The 12061-nt window shown below is 45.8% G+C and overlaps 7 non-coding genes across 7 annotated transcripts; all 7 read left to right on the top strand.

Moving 5' to 3' along the window:
• The first annotated feature begins 76 nt into the window (after positions 1-76).
• On the top strand, positions 77-148 carry TRNAG-UCC (transfer RNA glycine (anticodon UCC)). The gene has a single exon. It is a non-coding gene; the product is annotated as a tRNA-Gly (tRNA).
• Positions 149-1669: 1521 nt separating this feature from the next.
• TRNAG-UCC (transfer RNA glycine (anticodon UCC)) lies at positions 1670-1741 on the top strand. Its single transcript has one exon. It is a non-coding gene; the product is annotated as a tRNA-Gly (tRNA).
• A 3114-nt stretch (positions 1742-4855) lies between these two features.
• TRNAG-UCC (transfer RNA glycine (anticodon UCC)) lies at positions 4856-4927 on the top strand. The gene has a single exon. It is a non-coding gene; the product is annotated as a tRNA-Gly (tRNA).
• A 1521-nt stretch (positions 4928-6448) lies between these two features.
• On the top strand, positions 6449-6520 carry TRNAG-UCC (transfer RNA glycine (anticodon UCC)). The gene has a single exon. It is a non-coding gene; the product is annotated as a tRNA-Gly (tRNA).
• Positions 6521-8029: 1509 nt separating this feature from the next.
• Positions 8030-8101, top strand: TRNAG-UCC (transfer RNA glycine (anticodon UCC)). The gene has a single exon. It is a non-coding gene; the product is annotated as a tRNA-Gly (tRNA).
• Positions 8102-9622: 1521 nt separating this feature from the next.
• On the top strand, positions 9623-9694 carry TRNAG-UCC (transfer RNA glycine (anticodon UCC)). The gene has a single exon. It is a non-coding gene; the product is annotated as a tRNA-Gly (tRNA).
• Positions 9695-11216: 1522 nt separating this feature from the next.
• Positions 11217-11288, top strand: TRNAG-UCC (transfer RNA glycine (anticodon UCC)). Its single transcript has one exon. It is a non-coding gene; the product is annotated as a tRNA-Gly (tRNA).
• Positions 11289-12061: the final 773 nt, after the last annotated feature.

Below are 12061 nucleotides of genomic sequence, written 5' to 3'. Positions count from 1 at the left end.
ACCATTGGAACCGGTGCAAGATTGCCACTGCACTCGGCGTTGTAACATCTGGAACCTAGAGGACACACATCAGAGGGCGTTGGTGGTATAGTGGTGAGCATAGCTGCCTTCCAAGCAGTTGATCCGGGTTCGATTCCCGGCCAACGCAGTGCAAATATTTATATATTCTCCAAGCAGGATATATTTTAATGCAACATGCCACAAAACTGAAATATCAGAAACAGAATAATCAGCCGTTATATAAAAAAATAAACAAACACGTAGGTAGACATCTCGATCGCCTCATCTGCTACATTCATTGTCCCAATATATGCTATTTTCCATAAAGCACTCACCACTCACATGTGCTGATAATAAATATTTTGCTGGGGGCAGGCAATGAAAGGGCTGAGCCCCGACCAGACATTATAACCCCAGCAACCCTATTTTAAAAAGCATTTCTAGGCGATATCTAGCCTCTGAAAATAATAGGCAAGATCCACCGATAAATCTGGCAAAAGTCCCCAAGATTTTGTGCATACTTGTGCTCTCACCTGAATGCAGTGCCACCTTGTAACCATCGGATGTAACTGCGGCTCAGAAAAATGTTTTATCAGAGGGCAAGTTGAGAGGACTCCAAGTGGCAGATTTCCACGGAAAGAGCCTCTAGCTGCAGCAGGAAGGTTGGATACTTCAAATTGGCATAGTTTCCTGTCCAGCGTCCTCTCACGTCCCGAACGCTCCCAAACACTCAAAAGCCTCGCACCGGGCAAGCCCTCACCGTGTAGATCTCTGGCTCCCAGGTAAAGCCAAATCCTGAGTATGCTAGTGCTAGGATCACAGAGAAAGGACAGGGACAGAGAGCTGCTGTCTTGGTAAAGGCCTGAAACGGCTAATTCCTAAGAGGGTCTGCACTTTCAGTTATGACTGACTGTGAGTGGGGAAGATGAAGATTTTCTGTACCCAGCATACCTTGCGATGTGCTTAGGCAAATGAGGAGAGAGCCCCTCCAATCCCTTGCCACTCCGCTGAAAGCTCCTCCTCTGCATAAAGATAGCACTTTCACAAGGGAGCAGAGTGGCGCAGCGGAAGCGTGCTGGGCCCATAACCCAGAGGTCGATGGATCGAAACCATCCTCTGCTAATATTGCTTGATTTTTCTTCCTAGGACTAATCTGTCATTTCCACCCTGCCAGCAAGGAAAAGCGGAGGCTTGTGCTAGCTATGTGAGAAAAGACTTCTCAACTATCTGTCTCTGCTGTAAATCAAGAGAGTGATCGTCAAAGGATCAACCCTATACTTTGAAAGTAAAGATACCCAATTAGAAGCATAAATGACAGGTGGGACCTTCACACGTTTTTCGGGGCATGCTTTGAATTTCATTCTTCCCTTTTTGTTCTGCTTTTATCAATCTCCTATGCATTTCATGGAATTTACTCCCTTTCTCTTCGCTGCTTTGCTTCCGATGCTGCCCATATGCTCATTTCCACTATTTGTACTGCTGCTTTCCATTTCTTCTCTTCTGCACAGCTTTGTCCTTGGTTTCAATCCCCAGTTCTTTACCCTCTGCAAGACAATTTCTACTGCTTTTCATGTTGGTATCCACACCAAATGCACCATTGGAACCGGTGCAAGATTGCCACTGCACTCGGCGTTGTAACATCTGGAACCTAGAGGACACACATCAGAGGGCGTTGGTGGTATAGTGGTGAGCATAGCTGCCTTCCAAGCAGTTGACCCGGGATCGATTCCCGGCCAACGCAGTGCAAATATTTATATATTCTCCAAGCAGGATATATTTTAATGCAACATGTCACAAAACTGAAATATCAGAAACAGAATAATCAGCCGTTATATAAAAAAATAAACAAACACGTAGGTAGACATCTCGATCGCCTCATCTGCTACATTCATTGTCCCAATATATGCTATTTTCCATAAAGCACTCACCACTCACATGTGCTGATAATAAATATTTTGCTGGGGGCAGGCAATGAAAGGGCTGAGCCCCGACCAGACATTATAACCCCAGCAACCCTATTTTAAAAAGCATTTCTAGGCGATATCTAGCCTCTGAAAATAATAGGCAAGATCCACCGATAAATCTGGCAAAAGTCCCCAAGATTTTGTGCATACTTGTGCTCTCACCTGAATGCAGTGCCACCTTGTAACCATCGGATGTAACTGCGGCTCAGAAAAATGTTTTATCAGAGGGCAAGTTGAGAGGACTCCAAGTGTCAGATTTCCACGGAAAGAGCCTCTCGCTGCAGCAGGAAGGTTGGATACTTCAAATTGGCATAGTTTCCTGTCCAGCGTCCTCTCACGTCCCGAACGCTCCCAAACACTCAAAAGCCTCACACCGGGCAAGCCCTCACCGTGTAGATCTCTGGCTCCCAGGTAAAGCCAAATCCTGAGTATGCTAGTGCTAGGATCACAGAGAAAGGACAGGGACAGAGAGCTGCTGTCTTGGTAAAGGCCTGAAACGGCTAATTCCTAAGAGGGTCTGCACTTTCAGTTATGACTGACTGTGAGTGGGGAAGATGAAGATTTTCTGTACCCAGCATACCTTGCGATGTGCTTAGGCAAATGAGGAGAGAGCCCCACCAATCCCTTGCCACTCCGCTGAAAGCTCCTCCTCTGCATAAAGAGAGCACTTTCACAAGGGAGCAGAGTGGCGCAGCGGAAGCGTGCTGGGCCCATAACCCAGAGGTCGATGGATCGAAACCATCCTCTGCTAATATTGCTTGATTTTTCTTCCTAGGACTAATCTGTCATTTCCACCCTGCCAGCAAGGAAAAGCGCAGGCTTGTGCTAGCTATGTGAGAAAAGACTTCTCAACTATCTGTCTCTGCTGTAAATCAAGAGAGTGATCGTCAAAGGATCAACCCTATACTTTGAAAGTAAAGATACCCAATTAGAAGCATAAATGACAGGTGGGACCTTCACACGTTTTTCGGGGCATGCTTTGAATTTCATTCTTCCCTTTTTGTTCTGCTTTTATCAATCTCCTATGCATTTCATGGAATTTACTCCCTTTCTCTTCGCTGCTTTGCTTCCGATGCTGCCCATATGCTCATTTCCACTATTTGTACTGCTGCTTTCCATTTCTTCTCTTCTGCACAGCTTTGTCCTTGGTTTCAATCCCCAGTTCTTTACCCTCTGCAAGACAATTTCTACTGCTTTTCATGTTGGAATCCACACCAAATGCACCATTGGAACGGGTGCAAGATTGCCACTGCACTCGGCGTTGTAACATCTGGAACCTAGAGGACACACATCAGAGGGCGTTGGTGGTATAGTGGTGAGCATAGCTGCCTTCCAAGCAATTGACCCGGGTTCGATTCCCGGCCAACGCAGTGCAAATATTTATATATTCTCCAAGCAGGATATATTTTAATGCAACATGTCACAAAACTGAAATATCAGAAACAGAATAATCAGCCGTTATATAAAAAAGAAAACAAACACGTAGGTAGACATCTCGATCGCCTCATCTGCTACATTCATTGTCCCAATATATGCTATTTTCCATAAAGCACTCACCACTCACATGTGCTGATAATAAATATTTTGCTGGGGGCAGGCAATGAAAGGGCTGAGCCCCGACCAGACATTATAACCCCAGCAACCCTATTTTAAAAAGCATTTCTAGGCGATATCTAGCCTCTGAAAATAATAGGCAAGATCCACCGATAAATCTGGCAAAAGTCCCCAAGATTTTGTGCATCCTTGTGCTCTCACCTGAATGCAGCGCCACCTTGTAACCATCGGATGTAACTGCGGCTCAGAAAAATGTTTTATCAGAGGGCAAGTTGAGAGGACTCCAAGTGGCAGATTTCCACGGAAAGAGCCTCTCGCTGCAGCAGGAAGGTTGGATACTTCAAATTGGCATAGTTTCCTGTCCAGCGTCCTCTCACGTCCCGAACGCTCCCAAACACTCAAAAGCCTCACACCGGGCAAGCCCTCACCGGGTAGATCTCTGGCTCCCAGGTAAAGCCAAATCCTGAGTATGCTAGTGCTAGGATCACAGAGAAAGGACAGGGACAGAGAGCTGCTGTCTTGGTAAAGGCCTGAAACGGCTAATTCCTAAGAGGGTCTGCACTTTCAGTTATGACTGACTGTGAGTGGGGAAGATGAAGATTTTCTGTACCCAGCATACCTTGCGATGTGCTTAGGCAAATGAGGAGAGAGCCCCACCAATCCCTTGCCACTCCGCTGAAAGCTCCTCCTCTGCATAAAGAGAGCACTTTCACAACGGAGCAGAGTGGCGCAGCGGAAGCGTGCTGGGCCCATAACGCAGAGGTCGATGGATTGAAACCATCCTCTGCTAATATTGCTTGATTTTTCTTCCTAGGACTAATCTGTCATTTCCACCCTGCCAGCAAGGAAAAGCGCAGGCTTGTGCTGGCTATGTGAGAAAAGACTTCTCAACTATCTGTCTCTGCTGTAAATCAAGAGAGTGATCGTCAAAGGATCAACCCTATACTTTGAAAGTAAAGATACCCAATTAGAAGCATAAATGACAGGTGGGACCTTCACACGTTTTTCGGGGCATGCTTTGAATTTCATTCTTCCCTTTTTGTTCTGCTTTTATCAATCTCCTATGCATTTCATGGAATTTACTCCCTTTCTCTTCGCTGCTTTGCTTCCGATGCTGCCCATATGCTCATTTCCACTATTTGTACTGCTGCTTTCCATTTCTTCTCTTCTGCACAGCTTTGTCCTTGGTTTCAATCCCCAGTTCTTTACCCTCTACAAGACAATTTCTACTGCTTTTCATGTTGGTATCCACACCAAATGCACCATTGGAACCGGTGCAAGATTGCCACTGCACTCGGCGTTGTAACATCTGGAACCTAGAGGACACACATCAGAGGGCGTTGGTGGTATAGTGGTGAGCATAGCTGCCTTCCAAGCAGTTGACCTGGGTTCGATTCCCGGCCAACGCAGTGCAAATATTTATATATTCTCCAAGCAGGATATATTTTAATGCAACATGTCACAAAACTGAAATATCAGAAACAGAATAATCAGCCGTTATATAAAAAAATAAACAAACACGTAGGTAGACATCTCGATCGCCTCATCTGCTACATTCATTGTCCCAATATATGCTATTTTCCATAAAGCACTCACCACTCACATGTGCTGATAATAAATATTTTGCTGGGGGCAGGCAATGAAAGGGCTGAGCCCCGACCAGACATTATAACCCCAGCAACCCTATTTTAAAAAGCATTTCTAGGCGATATCTAGCCTCTGAAAATAATAGGCAAGATCCACCGATAAATCTGGCAAAAGTCCCCAAGATTTTGTGCATTCTTGTGCTCTCACCTGAATGCAGTGCCACCTTGTAACCATCGGATGTAACTGCGGCTCAGAAAAATGTTTTATCAGAGGGCAAGTTGAGAGGACTCCAAGTGGCAGATTTCCACGGAAAGAGCCTCTCGCTGCAGCAGGAAGGTTGGATACTTCAAATTGGCATAGTTTCCTGTCCAGCGTCCTCTCACGTCCCGAACGCTCCCAAACACTCAAAAGCCTCACACCGGGCAAGCCCTCACCGTGTAGATCTCTGGCTCCCAGGTAAAGCCAAATCCTGAGTATGCTAGTGCTAGGATCACAGAGAAAGGACAGGGACAGAGAGCTGCTGTCTTGGTAAAGGCCTGAAACGGCTAATTCCTAAGAGGGTCTGCACTTTCAGTTATGACTGACTGTGAGTGGGGAAGATGAAGATTTTCTGTACCCAGCATACCTTGCGATGTGCTTAGGCAAATGAGGAGAGAGCCCCACCAATCCCTTGCCACTCCGCTGAAAGCTCCTCCTCTGCATAAAGAGAGCACTTTCACAAGGGAGCAGAGTGGCGCAGCGGAAGCGTGCTGGGCCCATAACCCAGAGGTCGATGGATCGAAACCATCCTCTGCTAATATTGCTTGATTTTTCTTCCTAGGACTAATCTGTCATTTCCACCCTGCCAGCAAGGAAAAGCGCAGGCTTGTGCTAGCTATGTGAGAAAAGACTTCTCAACTATCTGTCTCTGCTGTAAATCAAGAGAGTGATCGTCAAAGGATCAACCCTATACTTTGAAAGTAAAGATACCCAATTAGAAGCATAAATGACAGGTGGGACCTTCACACGTTTTTCGGGGCATGCTTTGAATTTCATTCTTCCCTTTTTGTTCTGCTTTTATCAATCTCCTATGCATTTCATGGAATTTACTCCCTTTCTCTTCGCTGCTTTGCTTCCGATGCTGCCCATATGCTCATTTCCACTATTTGTACTGCTGCTTTCCATTTCTTCTCTTCTGCACAGCTTTGTCCTTGGTTTCAATCCCCAGTTCTTTACCCTCTGCAAGACAATTTCTACTGCTTTTCATGTTGGAATCCACACCAAATGCACCATTGGAACGGGTGCAAGATTGCCACTGCACTCGACGTTGTAACATCTGGAACCTAGAGGACACACATCAGAGGGCGTTGGTGGTATAGTGGTGAGCATAGCTGCCTTCCAAGCAGTTGACCCGGGTTCGATTCCCGGCCAACGCAGTGCAAATATTTATATATTCTCCAAGCAGGATATATTTTAATGCAACATGTCACAAAACTGAAATATCAGAAACAGAATAATCAGCCGTTATATAAAAAACAAAACAAACACGTAGGTAGACATCTCGATCGCCTCATCTGCTACATTCATTGTCCCAATATATGCTATTTTCCATAAAGCACTCACCACTCACATGTGCTGATAATAAATATTTTGCTGGGGGCAGGCAATGAAAGGGCTGAGCCCCGACCAGACATTATAACCCCAGCAACCCTATTTTAAAAAGCATTTCTAGGCGATATCTAGCCTCTGAAAATAATAGGCAAGATCCACCGATAAATCTGGCAAAAGTCCCCAAGATTTTGTGCATACTTGTGCTCTCACCTGAATGCAGCGCCACCTTGTAACCATCGGATGTAACTGCGGCTCAGAAAAATGTTTTATCAGAGGGCAAGTTGAGAGGACTCCAAGTGGCAGATTTCCACGGAAAGAGCCTCTCGCTGCAGCAGGAAGGTTGGATACTTCAAATTGGCATAGTTTCCTGTCCAGCGTCCTCTCACGTCCCGAACGCTCCCAAACGCTCAAAAGCCTCCCCTCACCGGGTAGATCTCTAGCTCCCAGGTAAAGCCAAATCCTGAGTATGCTAGTGCTAGGATCACAGAGAAAGGACAGGGACAGAGAGCTGCTGTCTTGGTAAAGGCCTGAAACGGCTAATTCCTAAGAGGGTCTGCACTTTCAGTTATGACTGACTGTGAGTGGGGAAGATGAAGATTTTCTGTACCCAGCATACCTTGCGATGTGCTTAGGCAAATGAGGAGAGAGCCCCACCAATCCCTTGCCACTCCGCTGAAAGCTCCTCCTCTGCATAAAGAGAGCACTTTCACAAGGGAGCAGAGTGGCGCAGCGGAAGCGTGCTGGGCCCATAACCCAGAGGTCGATGGATCGAAACCATCCTCTGCTAATATTGCTTGATTTTTCTTCCTAGGACTAATCTGTCATTTCCACCCTGCCAGCAAGGAAAAGCGCAGGCTTGTGCTAGCTATGTGAGAAAAGACTTCTCAACTATCTGTCTCTGCTGTAAATCAAGAGAGTGATCGTCAAAGGATCAACCCTATACTTTGAAAGTAAAGATACCCAATTAGAAGCATAAATGACAGGTGGGACCTTCACACGTTTTTCGGGGCATGCTTTGAATTTCATTCTTCCCTTTTTGTTCTGCTTTTATCAATCTCCTATGCATTTCATGGAATTTACTCCCTTTCTCTTCGCTGCTTTGCTTCCGATGCTGCCCATATGCTCATTTCCACTATTTGTACTGCTGCTTTCCATTTCTTCTCTTCTGCACAGCTTTGTCCGTGGTTTCAATCCCCAGTTCTTTACCCTCTGCAAGACAATTTCTACTGCTTTTCATGTTGGTATCCACACCAAATGCACCATTGGAACCGGTGCAAGATTGCCACTGCACTCGGCGTTGTAACATCTGGAACCTAGAAGACACACATCAGAGGGCGTTGGTGGTATAGTGGTGAGCATAGCTGCCTTCCAAGCAGTTGACCTGGGTTCGATTCCCGGCCAACGCAGTGCAAATATTTATATATTCTCCAAGCAGGATATATTTTAATGCAACATGTCACAAAACTGAAATATCAGAAACAGAATAATCAGCCGTTATATAAAAAAATAAACAAACACGTAGGTAGACATCTCGATCGCCTCATCTGCTACATTCATTGTCCCAATATATGCTATTTTCCATAAAGCACTGACCACTCACATGTGCTGATAATAAATATTTTGCTGGGGGCAGGCAATGAAAGGGCTGAGCCCCGACCAGACATTATAACCCCAGCAACCCTATTTTAAAAAGCATTTCTAGGCGATATCTAGCCTCTGAAAATAATAGGCAAGATCCACCGATAAATCTGGCAAAAGTCCCCAAGATTTTGTGCATACTTGTGCTCTCACCTGAATGCAGCGCCACCTTGTAACCATCGGATGTAACTGCGGCTCAGAAAAATGTTTTATCAGAGGGCAAGTTGAGAGGACTCCAAGTGGCAGATTTCCACGGAAAGAGCCTCTCGCTGCAGCAGGAAGGTTGGATACTTCAAATTGGCATAGTTTCCTGTCCAGCGTCCTCTCACGTCCCGAACGCTCCCAAACACTCAAAAGCCTCACACCGGGCAAGCCCTCACCGGGTAGATCTCTGGCTCCCAGGTAAAGCCAAATCCTGAGTATGCTAGTGCTAGGATCACAGAGAAAGGACAGGGACAGAGAGCTGCTGTCTTGGTAAAGGCCTGAAACGGCTAATTCCTAAGAGGGTCTGCACTTTCAGTTATGACTGACTGTGAGTGGGGAAGATGAAGATTTTCTGTACCCAGCATACCTTGCGATGTGCTTAGGCAAATGAAGAGAGAGCCCCACCAATCCCTTGCCACTCCGCTGAAAGCTCCTCCTCTGCATAAAGAGAGCACTTTCACAAGGGAGCAGAGTGGCGCAGCGGAAGCGTGCTGGGCCCATAACCCAGAGGTCGATGGATTGAAACCATCCTCTGCTAATATTGCTTGATTTTTCTTCCTAGGACTAATCTGTCATTTCCACCCTGCCAGCAAGGAAAAGCGCAGGGTTGTGCTAGCTATGTGAACAAAGACTTCTCAACTATCTGTCTCTGCTGTAAATCAAGAGAGTGATCGTCAAAGGATCAACCCTATACTTTGAAAGTAATGATACCCAATTAGAAGCATAAATGACAGGTGGGACCTTCACACGTTTTTCGGGGCATGCTTTGAATTTCATTCTTCCCTTTTTGTTCTGCTTTTATCAATCTCCTATGCATTTCATGGAATTTACTCCCTTTCTCTTCGCTGCTTTGCTTCTGATGCTGCCCATATGCTCATTTCCACTATTTGTACTGCTGCTTTCCATTTCTTCTCTTCTGCACAGCTTTGTCCTTGGTTTCAATCCCCAGTTCTTTACCCTCTACAAGACAATTTCTACTGCTTTTCATGTTGGTATCCACACCAAATGCACCATTGGAACCGGTGCAAGATTGCCACTGCACTCGGCGTTGTAACATCTGGAACCTAGAGGACACACATCAGAGGGCGTTGGTGGTATAGTGGTGAGCATAGCTGCCTTCCAAGCAGTTGACCCGGGTTCGATTCCCGGCCAACGCAGTGCAAATATTTATATATTCTCCAAGCAGGATATATTTTAATGCAACATGTCACAAAACTGAAATATCAGAAACAGAATAATCAGCCGTTATATAAAAAAAAAAAAAAAACACGTAGGTAGACATCTCGATCGCCTCATCTGCTACATTCATTGTCCCAATATATGCTATTTTCCATAAAGCACTCACCACTCACATGTGCTGATAATAAATATTTTGCTGGGGGCAGGCAATGAAAGGGCTGAGCCCCGACCAGACATTATAACCCCAGCAACCCTATTTTAAAAAGCATTTCTAGGCGATATCTAGCCTCTGAAAATAATAGGCAAGATCCACCGATAAATCTGGCAAAAGTCCCCAAGATTTTGTGCATACTTGTGCTCTCACCTGAATGCAGCGCCACCTTGTAACCAACGGATGTAACTGCGGCTCAGAAAAATGTTTTATCAGAGGGCAAGTTGAGAGGACTCCAAGTGGCAGATTTCCACGGAAAGAGCCTCTCGCTGCAGCAGGAAGGTTGGATACTTCAAATTGGCATAGTTTCCTGTCCAGCGTCCTCTCACGTCCCGAACGCTCCCAAACACTCAAAAGCCTCACACCGGGCAAGCCCTCACCGGGTAGATCTCTGACTCCCAGGTAAAGCCAAATCCTGAGTATGCTAGTGCTAGGATCACAGAGAAAGGACAGGGACAGAGAGCTGCTGTCTTGGTAAAGGCCTGAAACGGCTAATTCCTAAGAGGGTCTGCACTTTCAGTTATGACTGACTGTGAGTGGGGAAGATGAAGATTTTCTGTACCCAGCATACCTTGCGATGTGCTTAGGCAAATGAGGAGAGAGCCCCACCAATCCCTTGCCACTCCGCTGAAAGCTCCTCCTCTGCATAAAGAGAGCACTTTCACAAGGGAGCAGAGTGGCGCAGCGGAAGCGTGCTGGGCCCATAACCCAGAGGTCGATGGATCGAAACCATCCTCTGCTAATATTGCTTGATTTTTCTTCCTAGGACTAATCTGTCATTTCCACCCTGCCAGCAAGGAAAAGCGCAGGCTTGTGCTAGCTATGTGAGAAAAGACTTCTCAACTATCTGTCTCTGCTGTAAATCAAGAGAGTGATCGTCAAAGGATCAACCCTATACTTTGAAAGTAAAGATACCCAATTAGAAGCATAAATGACAGGTGGGACCTTCACACGTTTTTCGGGGCATGCTTTGAATTTCATTCTTCCCTTTTTGTTCTGCTTTTATCAATCTCCTATGCATTTCATGGAATTTACTCCCTTTCTCTTCGCTGCTTTGCTTCCGATGCTGCCCATATGCTCATTTCCACTATTTGTACTGCTGCTTTCCATTTCTTCTCTTCTGCACAGCTTTGTCCTTGGTTTCAATCCCCAGTTCTTTACCCTCTGCAAGACAATTTCTACTGCTTTTCATGTTGGTATCCACACCAAATGCACCATTGGAACCGGTGCAAGATTGCCACTGCACTCGGCGTTGTAACATCTGGAACCTAGAAGACACACATCAGAGGGCGTTGGTGGTATAGTGGTGAGCATAGCTGCCTTCCAAGCAGTTGACCCGGGTTCGATTCCCGGCCAACGCAGTGCAAATATTTATATATTCTCCAAGCAGGATATATTTTAATGCAACATGTCACAAAACTGAAATATCAGAAACAGAATAATCAGCCGTTATATAAAAAAATAAACAAACACGTAGGTAGACATCTCGATCGCCTCATCTGCTACATTCATTGTCCCAATATATGCTATTTTCCATAAAGCACTCACCACTCACATGTGCTGATAATAAATATTTTGCTGGGGGCAGGCAATGAAAGGGCTGAGCCCCGACCAGACATTATAACCCCAGCATCCCTATTTTAAAAAGCATTTCTAGGCGATATCTAGCCTCTGAAAATAATAGGCAAGATCCACCGATAAATCTGGCAAAAGTCCCCAAGATTTTGTGCATACTTGTGCTCTCACCTGAATGCAGTGCCACCTTGTAACCATCGGATGTAACTGCGGCTCAGAAAAATGTTTTATCAGAGGGCAAGTTGAGAGGACTCCAAGTGGCAGATTTCCACGGAAAGAGCCTCTCGCTGCAGCAGGAAGGTTGGATACTTCAAATTGGCATAGTTTCCTGTCCAGCGTCCTCTCACGTCCCGAACGCTCCCAAACACTCAAAAGCCTCACACCGGGTAAGCCCTCACCGGGTAGATCTCTGGCTCCCAGGTAAAGCCAAATCCTGAGTATGCTAGTGCTAGGATCACAGAGAAAGGACAGGGACAGAGAGCTGCTGTCTTGGTAAAGGCCTGAAACGGCTAATTCCTAAGAGGGTCTGCACTTTCAGTTATGACTGACTGTGAGTGGG

This window comes from Triturus cristatus, chromosome 11 (genome assembly GCF_964204655.1).
Source record: "Triturus cristatus chromosome 11, aTriCri1.1, whole genome shotgun sequence".
Classification (NCBI taxonomy): domain Eukaryota; kingdom Metazoa; phylum Chordata; class Amphibia; order Caudata; family Salamandridae; genus Triturus; species Triturus cristatus.
The sequence above is the reverse complement of the archived record's forward strand: the minus strand, read 5'-3'. Positions and strand labels throughout refer to the sequence as shown.